The sequence below is a fragment of the Staurois parvus genome, unplaced genomic scaffold (assembly GCF_062004578.1).
Source record: "Staurois parvus isolate SC_StPar_1 unplaced genomic scaffold, SC_StPar_1.0 ptg000562l, whole genome shotgun sequence".
In the NCBI taxonomy this organism is placed as follows: domain Eukaryota; kingdom Metazoa; phylum Chordata; class Amphibia; order Anura; family Ranidae; genus Staurois; species Staurois parvus.
In genome coordinates, this window is record NW_028318358.1 from 4,165,024 (window position 1) to 4,183,444 (window position 18,421).

At 45.6% G+C, this 18,421-nt stretch overlaps 1 protein-coding gene across 1 annotated transcript in view; it reads left to right on the forward strand.

Moving 5' to 3' along the window:
• The window catches only part of LOC149450771 (gametocyte-specific factor 1-like), a 138,982-nt gene extending 122,216 nt beyond the window's left edge, over nucleotides 1–16,766 (forward strand). The window contains exon 10 of the mRNA XM_089691403.1: nucleotides 15,742–16,766. The gene's annotated coding sequence lies outside the window, so the exon portion shown is untranslated. The remainder of the gene's footprint in view (nucleotides 1–15,741) is intronic.
• Nucleotides 16,767–18,421: the final 1,655 nt, after the last annotated feature.

Here is an 18,421-nt window from a genome sequence, read left to right on the forward strand (position 1 = left end):
CATGGAATAGTTAAAAAACGCTTCTAAAAGCAAACGCTTATAAACGTGGTTAACCGCGTTTACAAGTATTTGGCGTTTGAAACGCCAGTAAAATTTACTCCTGAACGCAAGTTTGGCACGTTTAAAAAAACACTGTAAACTCAACTGCCTGCAATCGACTATGTGTACATGGACATATAGGAAAACAGAGAGAGTTCATGGGCTGCTGAAAAAAAACACTGAGCAGCTCCTGAATATCAGTTTAGGAGCTTCAGTGTACATGAGCCCTAATGAATAAGACGGTCATCTCTGTCCAGGGGTACAAAACACCAGACCCCTTCTCATGCTTCACTGTTTTTACTGGAGTTGGATCCCAGTATGCCCGTCATAGAAGATGTGGGCATAGAATGGAATGAAGAGGAGCCGAAAGCAGTGTTACAGGAGGCCACAGATGATTTCTCACCCCCAGGGTCCTATACCCCTGCAGCTGCTCATGTAAGCTTGTTCACGTGGAAAGGCTCATTTATGTTGTGTGCAAAAGCCTTGGCATTGATGCACTTCATTCTCCTCTATCTCGTCATGCCCCTTGGAGTGCAAAGGGACCTGCAAAATCTAAAAGACTTTCCGTATTAAGAAACAGTTCACAGCAGGGATATTTGTCCTTTTCTGCACCTAAAATAACTCAACACATTCAAATGCCAAAGTTTCACATGGAGTGTGCAAGGTCGGTAATTGCAGGGAAACAAGTTGTATACCTGGCATTCGTAGACATCCAAGATACCTGCATAGTTCCTTTTATCCAACTCATCAGCATTTGTTACGCTTTACAGTGGAAGACCCTAAATTACAGTTTGTTGAACTGCCTTTTGGTCTATCATCTGCTCCCAGAGTAGTCACAAAGGTCCTAGATGACTTTCTCCTGAAACTCATTTCCATTCACGTTTTCTGCATATGTACACAGGACAATTCTAGTGTAGCTGGCCTTCAGTTGGGTGATGAACTTGCAAAAATCTGCTTTCCAGCCTTTTCTTCACCTGGAACAGGCGTTATTTTTGCGTGGAGCACTGATCTGATTGATTTTCAATTGGAGCACTGAACTCTTAACCTCAAGGGATTGTTTTCTGTTTTAATACATTATAAAGTATACGTTTTGGGACTTTGTTGGGTGATATTCACAAATTGTTTAGTTTACACTGAATGGTACTAGTTCATATTATGAATAGTACTAATACATATTCTTTTGTTTTCTATGTATTAAATAGGTTGATGTATGCACATTGAGTAGCGCAACACCATTTATTTGTCTTTTGATATTGGTGTGGGAACACATTATGTGTTTTGCAGCTTATTAGGTGTATGTTTTTTTATTATAGGGTACTTATTTTTAGTAGCGCACACTGTCTTATATTGTAATGGACCAAAAATCACAGTCCAGCAATCTAAATGGTCCACAACTCAGTGGTGGACACCTGAAAAGTCAATTACCTCATCCACCACATGGATCACAAGGAATGACCCTTTAACTTAAATATCTTGCCTTTCAAATTCAACATCAAGCTGTCTGTGGCCAGGGACCCTCTAGCATTTGCAATGGATGCCTCAAATATACCCCTGGTCTCAGTTCAAGCTAGTCTGTGCCTTCCAGTGCAAATTCTACTTCGGCTGCTTGACATAATAGAAGAACATAAGATGTTAATGCTTATTGCACCATACTGGCCCAGAAGTACCTGGTACACAAACATACTCCAGACTACTAGGAGACATCCCCTGGCATCTCCTCAACAAGCCAGATCTGTCTCAAGGGCCTATTCAATCCTGCCTCTGTCACTATCTTTAACAGGATGGCTGTTAACAGAGGGGTCTGTCATTTCTACCTTGCTAAAAGCAAGAAAAACCACTTCCAGAAAGATCTGTTCTCTTACCTGGAAATCTTTTATTGGCTGCTGTGATCAAAGGCACGTGTTTGTACTTTATTTTTCTGTGTCTTGCATTCCTATATTCAGGACTTGACAAGAACTTGGCCTTAAGTACTCCAAAAAGAATGGTTTTGGCCTTATCCATTCTTTTTAAAATAAAAACTCTGGCCTCGCTTTTCCTTGTCAAAACCTTTATTCAAGGTGTACGACATCTCGGATCAAGCCTCCCTTACAGCATCTTGTGCTTCCTTGGGAGCTCTGTTTGGTTCTCTCTGCCCTACAGAAACCACCCCTTGAACCCATCAGGGATATTCCCATAGATGACACCTGCTAAATGACCACCTTAGTTGCCATCATGTCACTCAGGCATGTCTCTGAGCTGGTTTCTCTCTTGCAAGGAGTCTTTCCTCATTGTTCACATAGGCAGTTCTTAGGCCCAAGACCATCTTTTCTTCCTAGGGTGGTATCAGTCTTCCACTTCCATGAAGACCTATGCCTTCTACAAAGCACCCAAAATAAATTGGTAACTGGTATGTAATTGTAAACACATATTTCAACCACTGGGGGTGAATCTTCTCACAGCAGGACAAGCTTCCTCAAAGGAATCCCAGCATCTGGGCTTGTGGTAACATGGCTGAGTCAGTCTCACACTGGTCTGTCAGCCTCTCAACTCCTCCGGAAACTGGAAGTCCAGGCTGGGTTCCACAGCAGCTAGGTTCCTGTAAAGGTCAATGGATGCCAGGCAGACATAATTGTAGCAGTACTGGAAAGGAAGACATGCTTTAGTATTGGCAAGTTACAGATATAGATGTGCCTTTTTAATGTGGATGAGTCAGCCTCACACAGGCTGTCAATCTCTCATGTCACGAAACAGGAAGGCCAGGCAGGGTTCCACAGCACCTAGGTTCCTCTAGATGTCAGTGGAAGCCTTGGAGAGCACCGGAGGATCGGAAGTCGTATGGCAGTGGAATTAACATGGCTCTGGAAGTGACAATCACGTTCATGCGGGCATGGTTACACATTTCAAAGCAGGCCGCATCTTTCTCAAGCCAATCTCACTAGAGCTTATTATCTAAAGGAGCAAACTCCTGCGCTTTTACACGCCCACTTCACAAGGTCTTTGGGGGTTCTTTTCCTCAGGCACCAAGCCTCTGTGGCTCAGCTTTGTAGGGTCACCTGGTCCTGTATTCATACCTTTTCAAAGTTTTACAAGGTGGGAATCCAATCCTCTGCTGATGACACTTTCGATCGAAAAGGTTCTTTCAGCGGTAGTCTGAACTTCGGTCTGTTGACCATTGTTGTTGGACCTGTTAAAACTGTTCCATTTGCCTGGTTGTTTGCCAGCCCTTCTCATTCATTCAATATAAGATAGATAGTGCAGCGCTAGAAGATATATGACTATACCAGTATTGAAGATGGTGCAATATCTCTTGCTTAAATGTCAGCAAATGTGGACCACATACACTATATGTGACCACACATACTGTATGTGACCTTCCCAAGAGCTGAAAAAAGGGAAATAATGACGTGAACTTCACACAACTTCACTTCACAGTAAAAAACGCACAATATGAATGCACAATACAGTCCAGTCATCAAAGAAACACAGATAAGTGTATCTCGATAAGATCCTTATGATGCATGTAGTCCGGCGATGTGCAGAAGAAGTGAATAAATTGCGCACTCACCGGAAGCACAATTTAAATTGTGCGTTTGTGTCTCATACACCAAAGATCACTCCGACTGTAGATGAAGGGAAACTCTGAACAGGTGGTTCTATGATGAAAGGTAACACATCTGGGGATTCCTTCTGGCAGACAGGCTCCAAAACAGGATCAGCTGAATATTTCTCTGGGCCTTGGGGTAATCACCTGGTGGTCCAGCTGGTATAGAAGAGTGGCTCTTATTCCTTCTGATGATGTACGTGTGATATGAAACGCGCGTCAAGGAGGAGCCCCTGCTAGCCGTGACGCCAAGCCGCCGGATCAAGGGGGTCCGGCGGCCACTCTTCTATACCAGCTGGACCACCAGGTGATTACCCCAAGGCCCAGAGAAATATTCAGCTGATCCTGTTTTGGAGCCTGTCTGCCAGAAGGAATCCCCAGATGTGTTACCTTTCATCATAGAACCACCTGTTCAGAGTTTCCCTTCATCTACAGTCGGAGTGATCTTTGGTGTATGAGACACAAACGCACAATTTAAATTGTGCTTCCGGTGAGTGCGCAATTTATTCACTTCTTCTGCACATCGCCGGACTACATGCATCATAAGGATCTTATCGAGATACACTTATCTGTGTTTCTTTGATGACTGGACTGTATTGTGCATTCATATTGTGCGTTTTTTACTGTGAAGTGAAGTTGTGTGAAGTTCACGTCATTATTTCCCTTTTTTCAGCTCTTGGGAAAGTCACATACAGTATGTGTGGTCACATATAGTGTATGTGGTCCACATTTGCTGACATTTCAGCAAGGGATATTGCACCATCTTCAATACTGGTATAGTCCTATATCTTCTAGCGCTGCACTATCTATCTTATATTGTCTGGTTGAAGGTTTATGGTTTTTCCTTTTTAGTGTATCAGCTGCTGTGTCGGTTAGCGCTCACTGAATCCCTTATTACCTTCTCATTCATTGCTTGGGGATGTCCTGGGCTCTATGAATGCTTCTTTTTGTATCTTGTACTGTATGATTAAGAGAAGAGGAAGTTTTGTCAATTTCATGTCTTGGAATACAGTACAGGACACATGCTACTCTCCCATTCTTTGAATGCTTTGTATTGCTTGTTGCAAAACAGAACTCGAAAAGTGGGGTAGAGTTATAGGGATGGCTCCCAAGGGGGCAAGCTCTAAAACGCTTTGCCAGTGTCTGTTACTTGAAGGTATGAGCCTATAACCCATGGTCTAGAAATGCTTTGCTGGTGTCCTGTACAGTGTTTTATGGAATTTACAGTTAAGTGAAAATTATTCTTTTCTGTACAGTACATAGGATCAGACTCCATGCCACTGTCTTAAGGTGATTAGACACTGGTAAACAGTGCTGCAACAACAACAGTATAGCCTTCACACTCCCAGCAAACCTCAGTTTTTGCTGTTGTACTTGCGCAATAGACTTCTGTCTGCTGGGATAAGCATGACACTTTTTTTTTTTTTTTCCCTCAGGATTCTCTAGAAAGTTTCTATCTGAGACTCAGCCAATGCAGCTCCAAAGATTGACTCTTCTCCTGAGCCTTGGGCAACCATACCCGCACCCTGCGTCGAGGATGATTCAGGGCAGGCCTGTACATGTTGCTTTGAGCACTAAATCCTGCATTTGGTGCTCACCTTGGCTTGTAGCTTACAGAGTGATATACAGGTCCAGGGCCCTGGTTCCCCACCAGCGGAACCCTGTCCCTGAAGACTCCTTAAAGGGTATGCCCATTGGGAGGTTAAAGACCTGGATGAGACTTCTCCCAAACATCTTTTTCCTCACTGGGAAGACAGCAAGTCTGTTGTAGCAAGTCAGGGCTTCCTACCCTTTTTCAGGTGCCCATTGTGCTGTTTTTCCCTTCCCTCTGTGGGTTAGTTGTGGAGTGCAGGCTACAACACATTTAAATGTCACAACCATGAAAAAGGAGCACCGATTCTGTCACTTCTATTTTGAAATGTGGTGCTGTTCTTTGCCTCGCCCTCAGTTCCTTGGGCTGCCTGAGCAGACTTGTGTTTGCTGAGCTCACTGCACATGCGTGCACCATTTTCCTACAGCCACTTGCACTGTTTCTGGTTTTACCATGCACACTACTCTTCTCCTGGGCCCTACCTGCCTACAATACTACAATACTCGTTCACAAAAGGCTGAACTCTTTCTGCTATGCAGTAAATGGTTGAGTACCCTTTCTGCAGCATTCCTCACCACACGTGATAGATCATAGGCGCGACAGATCATAGGCGTAAGTAGAATACGTTATCAGGCCTTGGCAACTCACATTCGGGTAATGGCGGGGGCTGACAGGCCTTGCTTCTTTCATCCTTGACCACTGACTCCAGTCTGAGTTGCTTCCTTTCTCTGATATCTCCATTCCATCTTATTTCTGGCACACTCCCTTCCTCTTTATCTATAGAGTTGTTTTCAGCTACTGTGGCTGTAAGTAATCGACCAAAAGAGTTTTATACACTTAAAGGATATACTTTCGATCCTTATTGACACAGTGCACTTGGACAACCATTATCTTGGCTGCTTGGGTATGGGAAGTGGTTCCTATGGGCTACTAGCTAGAATTTTGCCCCAAGGCCACCTCCCTGGTTCATTGCTTCCAACCTGCCTGTGTGATTGCACAGGATAGCAGAGCTCTGTTCTGGCTATGGTCGGAGTTCTAGAGCAGGGCATCATTGCTTCAGTCCCAGTGAGAGGATTCCAGGGATTCCATTCAAACCTGCTCACAGTACCCAAACCAAAAGAGGACATCCACCTTATCTTGGATATCAAGGTTCCAAATGTTTTTATCTGGGCTTAGAAATTCCACAAGGAATCTGAGGTCTGCTGTAACCAATCTTCATCAAGGAGACTTTCCGACCTCTGTGGACATCAAGGATGCATACTTGCATGTCCCCATATTTCCAGCTATTCGTATTTCCTTCATTGTGCCATTTGTTCCTATGCTGCATGTTCTGGTGGACACCATGGTCCTTGACTGTCCAACCCTTGCAAAGGTTTGGCTGGGTCCTGAAACTTCAAACACTCTGCTCAGACCTGCATGGGAGTTCCGGGGCTGATGGTAGCCGCCTTCGAGGTAGTTCCATTTGCCCAGTTATACTCCAGACCCCTGTAACATAACATCTTGTCATTGTGGGACAACTCAGTCTAACCCTTAAACAGACATTCATCTGACCTCAAAGATCAGGTTGTCTCTCGTTTGGTTGCTCTAGTTTTGGGAAAGACCTTGGTTTCAACATATTGGCAGATCCTCATAATGGAAGCCAGCCTGAAATGAATCTGGACACCTTGTTGGTGCAGGGAATTTGGATGTGAAAGGAGTCCCGTCTCCCAATTGGCATTTTGGAGCTAAGGATGATTTGATTTTCCCCATGCTGCTGGACAGCTTGACTGGAGGGTCTGCTGATTAGGATCCATTCATACAATGTCACTGCAGTGGCATACATCAGTTATCAGGTAGGAAATGAAAATCTGTCTGCAACAAGAGAGAGAGCAGATTCTGCCATGGGCACATTTTCACATTTCAGCCTTTTCCACTGTTTACATAGTAGGCATCGACTTTTGGCCAGCAGACTTTTTCATACATCCTTGATTACTCAGCAGAATTAAGCTGGAGGACATACCGGGAATCCTTATGCTGCTGGCCTAGCCCAGGCAGATGTGGTGTGTCAACCTGATCAGGTTCCTAGCAGATATTCTGTTGGCTCCTCCAGATCTGTTTCAAAGACCGATTTATCATCCTTCTTCAATGGTCATGACTGTTGAAGCCCAAGTTCTGAGAGACAAAGCCATTTCCTAATCTGTGATTTCTGCAGTGCTCAGATCAAGGAATTCTACTTTCCACAAAGTCTACCATTGCACATAGTAGGCAAACTTTGTATGACATGAGGTAAGAAACTGTCACCTCAGGAAATTCTCTGTTGTATGAATCCTGGCCTTTTTATAGATGGTTGGCCACTGGGTTCACATCCTTTCCTCAAGACATTTTATGCAGTGTGGTTTCCCCTGATCACTCCCCCTTGGCTCTATGAGATATGAATTTATATTTCTCTTACTTTTTTAATGGACACAGCTTCTTCTTCTTCATCCATAACCAAACAGGGTTTTATAGCCCCACCTACAGGAGTAGGACACTAGGCAGAAAAAAAGACACCTGTGGGCAGTCCTCTCTGGGCATAAAACACCCCATCTCTGCTACAGGCCTCTAGTCATTTCTGCCTAATGTCTTCAGGAGTATGGACGTGATGTTTTTGATAGAACCTGTGGTCCCATTGCTTTTCTTTTTTCCCTGAAATTTTTTTTCTATCAGCAGTTGGGCTGGGTGATGGGCTGGATAGTCTAGATCCACTGGTCACCCCAGTCTGACCAGCGAGCACATGCAGACTGCTAGCGCCGCGCTCGGTCATCCACAACTACCGGGATGGCCAGCGAGTTAATGGTCTCACAGGGACAGGTGACCAAGCGCCAAGTACACAGTGTACCCCTGGCCAACAGCCCCCCCTCCTTCCCCCCACACACTTCGGTGGAGAGGAGGACCTGTCATGGGAGTGCTACCCACATGCTCCATGGATTGATAAGTATTTGCCCCCCTCTCTCCCAGATGCGCGAGGGGCATGGGTACTCCGTGGGGTGGCTTCTCCACCCTCCAGGCTTGCTCACCTACATCATCCCCACTCCTGAGATTGTTGGGGTGGTTTGTAGCAGGGTGGGTACCCTGTTGCTCTGGTTTACCTGTGTCATGGGAGGGATTAGCTAAGGGATACTGGATTGTTATAGTGGTGTGCTCAGCTGTGTTGGATCTGTAGCCCAGATTTACTGTGTCCGCTGGCTTGCTTAGCTGTGGGTGCTTGTCCTCTTATGCCCCCCTTGGGTTTTAGTGATCTCCCAGAGGTTCGGGGACCATATGTGGCGGTACCTCTCCTGCAACCCCTTGTGATGCCTCGAGGATTGTTGTTGGGAAGCCTGTAAATGCTATATGGCCCCCACGCGGTCGAGCCCCCTGCCACTTTAGGTCGCAGCTTTGCGGCCTGCTAGCCATGCAGCACCGCCCGCTGTTTGCTCTGCCAAACACTTGGAATTTCTGGGCTGATTCTTGGTTCTGAACAGGCCAGGGTCTTCCTCCCATCGGACGATCTACAGAACCTTTGGTCAGTGGTCCAGAAGTTCTTGGCTTGCAATCGGCCCTCCGTGTTTTTTTGCAGGCAGGTTTTGGGCTTGAAGGTAACTACCTTCAATGCAGTCACATATGCCCAGTTCCATATGCGAACACTGCAGAAGGAAATTCTATACAAATGGAATGGGTATTCTGCGTCCTTCCTTGGACAGTCAGATTTGAATAGAGCGGGTGACAAGGGCCATCCTTCCCTGATAGACTCCAGCTCTCCGGAACGGAAAGTCCTCCCTTCCCCTTAGATGGACTGTGGTCACAAGGGATGCCAGCCCATCGGGCTGGGACAGAGTTTTGGGATCGGACTCTGCCCAGGGTTCCTGGACTCCGGAGGAGGGTCAACTGACCATTGTCATGAAGCTTCGGGTGAACGGGTTGTCACTGACACTTTGGACGATAGCCTACTGGGTCTGTCGACCAGTTGGGATTACAACACCATGGTGGCATATGTCAATCTTCAGGCATAGCAGCAGCGCTGGAGATATCTCACACCCTGAGATCGGTGGAAAGGTTTATTTCAGCTTTTGCCTGTCATACATATTACGGGGGTCACAAACTGGCAAGCAGATTATCTCAGCCATCAGCCGCTGGATTACGGCGAGCAATCTCTGCACCTGGATGTGTTACATCAGCTCTGTCTTTGCTGGGGGGCGCCAGACCTGGATCTTCTGTTATCCCGTTTCAACCAGTAGGTTCCAAAGCCAGTGGCAAGACCGTTGGATCGTCTGGTGGATGCGAACAGTGGCGCCTGAGGGATCAATATATTCTCGTTTGTCTTTCTGCCCCTCAGCTTGATTCTTCATTTACTATGCAGGGTAGAGGCCGATAGGATCCCAGTCATCCTAGTGGCTCCGGACTGGCCTCGCCATCTGTGGTACGCCGAGATGTTGTTGGATGCTCCCAGGCAGATGCGTCTTCCGGTGGACCTTCTATCTCAGGATCTGTTGTTCCACCCTGCTTTCCCTTTGCTAGCCTTGATGACCTGGATATTGACAGCCAGGCCAAAGCACGGGGGGGTCGTTTGACTTGGTGAGTCCAACTATGTTAAGGCTTGTAAGTCTCTTTCGTTTATCTCCCTGATGATTTATCACTCCTGGAGGACTTGTATCATTTGGTGCAAAGCTTTTGGGTTATATCCTCATTCCTTTTAGGTGGCTTGGGTGTTGGGTTTGCTTCTACGTGGGGTTTACCAGCAGTTTGTGTTGAGTACATCCAGGGTCACATTTCTGCTCTGGTTGTGTGCTGTCAGCGCCCTTTAGCCACACTGTCTTTAGTTTGCGCATTTATCCAGGGGGTCGTCATGTAGTGCCCTTTGCACTGCACATTGCCACCATGAGACTTGCATTTGGTGTCGGCTCTTCTGTAGCCTCCTTTTGAAAGGATATTCCATTGCTTCCGCTCTTGCAGAAGGTTGCCTTACTACTCGCTATCAGCTCTGTAAAGCGGGTATCTGGACTGAGCTTTTTCCCTAAGCTGCCTTATTTGCTTCTGCACTAGGATCAGGTGGCGTTTTTGGCCATCCCCCCCTTTTCTCTGAAGGTGGTTCTGACGTTTCACTCAAATGTGGACAATACACTTTCCTCCATTGGTCCTTGACGGTCGCACCCGGAGGAAGTGGCTATACACTCATGGCTTGGTTCGCGTGATCATGTGCACTTCTGATGGCCATCTTCCGGAGGTCTGATTCTCTATGTAGGCACGGCCGGCCCGAGAACTGGCATGGAGGCTTCCTCTGCCTCTTTTTTTTCTGTTAGATTGGCTGACACAGGTGCAGGATCCTCCCTTCCCCCATGTCGGCATACTCCACTAGGACGGTTAGAGCCTCCTGGGCGTTTTGACAGCCAGCCTCTGTCTCACGTTTACATTGTGGCCATCTAGGCTTCTATGCTCTAGTTTCTGACATTGTTCTACAGGTGATCTGTTTATCCTTGGATGGTAGTTGTGGCTGCTTAGGAATCTTGGGCACCCTTTCGAGGTGGTCCAGATTGTTGGCATGGTTGCACTGGGGTTTTCACTATTTGTTTACCGCCCCTCGCTGTGGCACTGCTTTGGGACATCCCTGTTTGGTTATGGATAAAGAAGTTTCCATCAATAAACGTAAGAGAAAATCTGATTTTTTGTTACCATTCATTGATGGAGACAGCACCCACCCCTCTATGGAGCATTCTCCTTTGACATTGCTTATAACTTACTGGAGGCCTATAGAAGAGAGGGGGTTTTATTCCCAACGAGGACTGCCCATAGGAGGTGTTGAGTTCTTTTCTGCCTAGTGTCCTACTCCTGTAGGTGGGGCTATAAAATCCTGTTTGGTTATGGATAAGAAGCTTTGTCTGTCAATGAACTCAGAGAAAAGGATTTTACGGTAACAAAAAATCCTGTTTTTTTCTGGCATTTCAAACACTTCTGTTTGAACTGGTCTGTATTATTTCCCTTTCCACTCCCACACATCTGTTTGTGGAAGGTGTTTTAGGCAACTCTGTGAGATGCAGGCTGTCCACAGTGCCTGTGCAGTGTGGGCCTATTAGTGTTTTGTTGCTGTTACCCACTCCTCCGTTGCTGTGCTTTTTGGTTTTGGATGTCCCATCTCTAAATTCCTGTGTCCGTCAATGATCAAGGAAGAAAGTGGGATTTTAGGATTAGGAATTACAGGACTTCATGTAAAATCAATTTCTTGGAGTGCATTGAGGAACATGGATCCTAACACCCTCTCTATGTTTATGATCTTGATTTTTGAAATGCTTTACCCAGTCTCCGCTCTAATTCATCCCAAAGGTGTTCTCTCCGGGTGAGGTCAGGACTGTGCAGGCCAGTCAAGTTCCTCCACCCCAAACTCGCTCATCCATGTTTTTATGGACCTTGCTTTGTGCACTTGGTACGCAGTCATGTTGGAACAGGAAGGGGCCATCCCCAAACTGTTCCCACAAAGTTGGAAGCATGAAATTTTCCCAAAATGTCTTGGTATGCTGACCCTTAAGAGTTCCCTTCACTGGAACTAAGGGCTCATGTACACTGCAGCTCCTAAACTGATCGGGAGCTGTTCAGCGTTTTTTCCAACAGCCCTTGAAGTCTCCCTAATGTTTTCCTATGTGTCCATGTACACATAGTCGTTTACAGGCAGTTGAGTTTAGTCATTTTTTTAACGCGCCAAACTTGCGTTCAGGAGTAGATTTAATAGTTGCAAACAATTGTAAACGCGGTTAACCGCGTTTATAAGTGTTTGCGTTTAGAAGCGTTTAACTGTTTCATGTCCAGAGGCTGTCAGACATGCATGCAAAGCATTTTCCATGTATTCAAATGGACCTAGTACACTAGTGCAATCCGTTCCAGGTTTCCCGTGAAGGAAAAAATGGTAGAACGTGCTGCATTATGCTCATGATGGGATCATAGTGAATACAACCAGAAAAGACAGGTAATATCAACACATACTGCTCTCTCTGCTTCTGCTCTCTCTATTTCTCTCAAAATGTCTGAAAATGTTTACTATATTTAGTGCATTCTGGGCATTTGGGAAGGTCTCCTGAGGTTATCTTTTAAAAACGCTTCTAAACATAAACGCGCTATGCAAATGTTCTCCTGGCAACTGCCAAACCCAGACACGTTCGTGTGATTGCCAGATAGAGAAGTGTGATTCATCACTCCAGAGAACATGTCCCCACTGCTCTAGAGTCCAGTGGCGGCGTGCTTTTACACCACTGCATCCGACACTTTGCATTGCTTTTGGTGATATAAGGTTTGAATGCAGCTGCTTAACCATGGAAACCCATTCCATGAAGCTCTCTATGCACTGTTGTGCTAATCTGAAGGCCACATGGATCATAGTTGAAGCTACAACCAGACTCTCAATACCTCTTTTTCTGCTGGCAATTCTCTTGCATGTAAAAGTTATCAGAGCAGCTATCTAGCCACTGGAACACTTTTACAGGTGGCACCGTCGCTGCCTTTACCAGGCAGATGAGACTGCCTCAGCCGCATTTACTGAAAAGGAAGGAAATTCCCACCCATCTTCTGTGATGTCAGAAACAGCGATGATTGTGTCGCTTCTAGTTTGCTGACAAGTGATTACCAGCTTGTACAGCATCTGATCAAACAAATCTCAGTTTGATCAAATGCTTTGGAGGCGAGCGGTATGCTCAGGTGTCTGATAGACCCCAGATCTCTCCATAAAGTGGACGCATGTGAGGCATCGCTGTGAACATCAGAGTGAGAGCAATCATTCTAGTGCCAGACCTCAAGTGTAGCTCTAAACTGGTAACATGTAAAGGCTTTTAAAGCATCTCCTGTGGATAATTTAGTTAGCATAATTTGTCATTCCACAGGTGTGCACAGTTGTAAGCATGACATATTTGGTATCCATTTACTCAGCGTAACATCTTTTATGTCTTACCAGAAATTGTGTATTCTATTGTTTGTTTGCACTAAAATTCATCAGTGTTTTTTTTTTTTTTTTCCCCTAAAAGTTGCGTTTTGAAAAACCACTGCATAAATATCGTGTGACAAAAAAATTGCAACACCCACCATTTCATTCTTTAGGGCCTCTGCTGCAAAGTATATATATATATATATACTGTATATGTTTGAGGGTTATATGTACCGTATTTTTTTGCTCCATTAGATGCACCCCCCCCCCCCCAAAAAAAAAAGTTTCTTCATCTTTAGTGTGGGCACCCGGCTGTGACAACTTGAGGCTGCACAGCTGGGTGCCCACTGCCCATGTGCGAGGAACGCTGCATTTTGTGAATTGCCCCACCTGTCATGTGTCCCAGAAGACTACGGGGAGAGAGACGATCGCAGCAGAAGTGGGAGCAGGTACCTGTCAAATTCAGGTTCTCCCCCCCTTGCACCCCAATGGTCTTCAGTCTCGGGTCATCTCCTGCACTGTGTCCGCCGTCTCGGGTCATCTCCTGCACTGTGTCCGCCGTCTCGGGTCATCTCCTGCACTGTGTCCGCCGTCTCGGGTCATCTCCTGCACTGTGTCCGCCGTCTCGGGTCATCTCCTGCACTGTGTCCGCCGTCTCGGGTCATCTCCTGCACTGTGTCCGCCGTCTCGGGTCATCTCCTGCACTGTGTCCGCCGTCTCGGGTCATCTCCTGCACTGTGTCCGCCGTCTCGGGTCATCTCCTGCACTGTGTCCGCCGTCTCGGGTCATCTCCTGCACTGTGTCCGCCGTCTCGGGTCATCTCCTGCACTGTGTCCGCCGTCTCGGGTCATCTCCTGCACTGTGTCCGCCGTCTCGGGTCATCTCCTGCACTGTGTCCGCCGTCTCGGGTCATCTCCTGCACTGTGTCCGCCGTCTCGGGTCATCTCCTGCACTGTGTCCGCCGTCTCGGGTCATCTCCTGCACTGTGTCCGCCGTCTCGGGTCATCTCCTGCACTGTGTCCGCCGTCTCGGGTCATCTCCTGCACTGTGTCCGCCGTCTCGGGTCATCTCCTGCACTGTGTCCGCCGTCTCGGGTCATCTCCTGCACTGTGTCCGCCGTCTCGGATCATCTCCTGCACTGTGTCCGCCGTCTCGGATCATCTCCTGCACTGTGTCCGCCGTCTCGGATCATCTCCTGCACTGTGTCCGCCGTCTCGGGTCATCTCCTGCACTGTGTCCGCCGTCTCGGGTCATCTCCTGCACTGTGTCCGCCGTCTCGGGTCATCTCCTGCACTGTGTCCGCCGTCTCGGGTCATCTCCTGCACTGTGTCCGCCGTCTCGGGTCATCTCCTGCACTGTGTCCGCCGTCTCGGGTCATCTCCTGCACTGTCTGCCGTCTCGGGTCATCTTTTGCACTGTGTCTGCCGTCTCGGGTCATCTCCTGCACTGTGTCCGCCGTCTCGGGTCATCTCCTGCACTGTGTCCGCCGTCTCGGGTCATCTCCTGCACTGTGTCCGCCGTCTCGGGTCATCTCCTGCACTGTGTCCGCCGTCTCGGGTCATCTCCTGCACTGTGTCCGCCGTCTCGGGTCATCTCCTGCACTGTGTCCGCCGTCTCGGGTCATCTCCTGCACTGTGTCCGCCGTCTCGGGTCATCTCCTGCACTGTGTCCGCCGTCTCGGGTCATCTCCTGCACTGTGTCCGCCGTCTCGGGTCACCTCCTGCACTGTGTCCGCCGTCTCGGGTCACCTCCTGCACTGTGTCCGCCGTCTCGGGTCACCTCCTGCACTGTGTCCGCCGTCTCGGGTCACCTCCTGCACTGTGTCCGCCGTCTCGGGTCACCTCCTGCACTGTGTCCGCCGTCTCGGGTCACCTCCTGCACTGTGTCCGCCGTCTCGGGTCACCTCCTGCACTGTGTCCACAGTTAATTGGTTCAGAATATTTTTTTTCTTGTTTTCCTTCTCTAAACCCTAGGTGCGTCTTATGGTCAGGTGCGTCTTATAGAGCGAAAAACACGGTAATTGTCTAGCTAAAAAAATTGCAGAATTTTACATGTATATGAGAAATGTCAGAATTGGCCTGAGTGTCAAGTGGTTAATGCAAGTTCCAAAGTCCAATTTTCTGTAAAGGTTTAAAATATAAGCTTAAAATATATTTTAGATTTTACTGATGAGTAGTGTTCTCACAATAAGCATTTGTTTGTCCATAGGACTAACGCTGGCCGTATACAGGTCGAAATTCGGCCAGTTTAGCAGAATCTATTGATTGACTTCAGTACAACCAGCCTATTGGGTTTTTTCTTTTGCTCACTGCTGGTGGCTATAGCAGTAAGGAAATTGGTCAATATATGGCCTGCTCTTAGCATTGTCACTCTCGGCAACCTTTCAGTCTGCCATATACATGCTGGGACACACCAAAAATTACTTGATGGCTGTGCCTTATGTGTTTTGTTAAAGCCGTTCTAAATATGGAGGATGTATTCAGATTTTCTGAAGAGAGGGAGGAGTTTCTAGATTATACAATTAAAGGCCATATACACCCTGTAACTAATTTTGGGATAAGAAAAGTTTTGTCTTGTGTTTAGATTATATGCTTGTGGTATGTATTAATCTATTGATTTTAATTTTTCCAGATATGCGCACTTTAAAATGAGTAGAAGACATCATCTTGTATCCTGCGTACACTGTTTGTTCTCTGTTAAGGTTCCATTAATGAAGGAATTTTGCTAGTTTTCCGTTTTCTTCATAGAGTTTTACTTGAATTGTCCTGCCTAAAGATAGTTTAGGGTCCTGTTAGTATTTGTTAACATGCGTTTGCATCTTGGGACCTTGCATTTTTTTTCAACTCTTTAAAACTAAGATGTGTTTGGACTGCATGAACCTCGTTTAGAAGCTAGTAAAGTTTTTTTGATTTAGCACGCACTTTAAAGTACCTAAAATGTGCAAAATTAATGATGCTAAAAACCATTGCAAGACATTTTTAGGTTCCTTAATTGTGTACCCATAACGGTTGAGTATTAAAGAACGTGCTTAAAGCATCTGCTGCTTATTATGTGAATTTTGCACTTTGTACCATGTGCGTTTACAACTTAAAAATGTTAAGGATGTTAGTTTTTAAAATATCTGAGTTTGTTCTTTCTTTCAAATGTCTGTACCAATAGCATTATTGCAGATTACATATATGTATAGGGTGTACATCTATTAGCTTTGTTTTGGCTTTGCTTTTTTGTCATCTGGTCAGCTAGCAATTGGCAAGAAGAAGAAAATTAATACAGATCATTACTTTCGTTATTGCAGACCAGTGCAACTCCAACTTTAAAAGCATAGTCACAGATTGGAGAATTAAGGCAACTGTATCTGTCTCACAAAAGAAGCCTCAAACTTCTGCGATATCAAATTGATATCTAGTAGCTGTATAACTGCTGTTGAAACCTGAAAAGGTTCAACATTTCTTATTTCCATTATATTTTGTATAAAAAAAAAGTCTGCTACCTAAAAAGTAAAATACATTTTTTTCCCAAAATGTTAAGTGCTTTTGGTACAATTCTGATTTTGTGAAAAACAAAAATGGATATGGTATCATTCTTGTTTGCTTACTTGTGTTTAGTTTTTTTTCAAGTTAAAAAAAAAAAAGCAAATAAAGTTTTTCAACAATCTAGTACTCATAGCACCCTGGTTTCAGTGAGGTGTATTGTGATTGGTGACTTTATGTTTGTATTCTGCGCTTACTGTATATTATGTAATTTCTTCTAATTCCTAATCTGAGATTTGAGTGAAGGGTTTATTTGTATGGGAAAACATGCATGGGCATTTTCTGTTTTGGGTGGATGTCTACAATATGTACATCAAAAATGCAGCAGCACTTTTTAACAAGCCAAGGTGCAAACATTTCAGAAAGTTTATCTAAGGGAGCTCTATATACACATAAACTCTATCTCGGTGCAGCACTATGCAAAATTGTTAGGTACTTGGGAGAGATGCCTACAAAGTTGATGCAAGTAATCCTATATGCTTATCAGTTAACTTGGTAAACTTGATAAGTTCAGTTAGGTCACAGGCACAATTTGTTTTTGTTTTGTTTTTTTCACGTATTTACCAAAACATATTCAGGATATAGTTCTATAATGAATATGGACTGAAAGTGCACACTCTCCGGTTTAATTTGAGGGTATGTACATCCAAATTGGAGGAAGGGTTTAGGAATTGCAGCTCTTAAGAGTAGCCATCCCCCCTTTTTCAAGGCACCAAAAGTAATTGGACAATTGAATCAAAAGCTGTTTCATGGGCAGATGTGAGCTACTCCTTCATTATGTCTTCATCAATTAAGCAGGTAAAAGGTCTACAGTTGATTCTTAGTGTGGTATTTGCATTTGGAATCTATCGCTGTGAACGTACATCATGCTCTCAAAGGACCTGTCCATGGAAGTGAAACAGGCCATTGTAAGGCTTCAAAAATGAAACAAATCTATCGGAGTGATAGCAGCAACATTAGGAGTGGCCAAGAATGCACTGGTGAGCTCAGCAACATAAAAATGCACGGACATCCACAGAAGACAACAGTGGTGGATGATCGCAGGATCTTCTCTATGGTAAAGAAAAACCCATTCACAACATCCAGACAAGTGAAGGACACTCTCCAGGAGGTGGGTGTATCATTGTCAAAGTCTACAATCAAGAGAAGACTTCACCAGAACAAATGGAGGGTTCTGGGATTACAAATACCATTTTAGTCTTTGTCAAGGAAGTTAAAGGAATTTGTGATAGCGGTTGTGGAGGGAGGTCAATTTGTTGCAGACAGTGGGCATTCCAGAGGGTGAAGAAAAAGGGGAGGCTGGTTTTGGGAAGAAGTGAAAGGGAAACTAAGTTCTGTGGATTGCTGCTGCCAGAGTGAGTGGTGTGATGGGAGTGTTGAGCACAGTTCAATGATGGAGGCCAGGGATTTGGGTACGTATCTCCAGAAGTTAGGAGGAGCAGAAGGGTGAGAGAGGTAATATAGGAGAGCGATTTATGAGAGGACATGCCTTCTTGTCCTGGAGTTTTTATTAGTGTGTGGATTTAGAATTGGCAGGAGTTGGTGAGTACGGTAATAGGGAGAGGATAGAAGGGAGGGTGATGTATATGAGCTGAGGGGGGGAGGAGAGTTTGAGAGGAGTGGTAGAAAGTGTACGTGACCGTGAGGAAAGAAAGCTGAATATAGAGGGTCACCTGCTGCCTGATTGGTTTTCAATGCAGTTTGCAATGCATGTTAACCTTGTGCAATTGCTGAAGTGCATATCATGTAAAAAGAATCACTAAAGGAAAAAACCCCAGCAT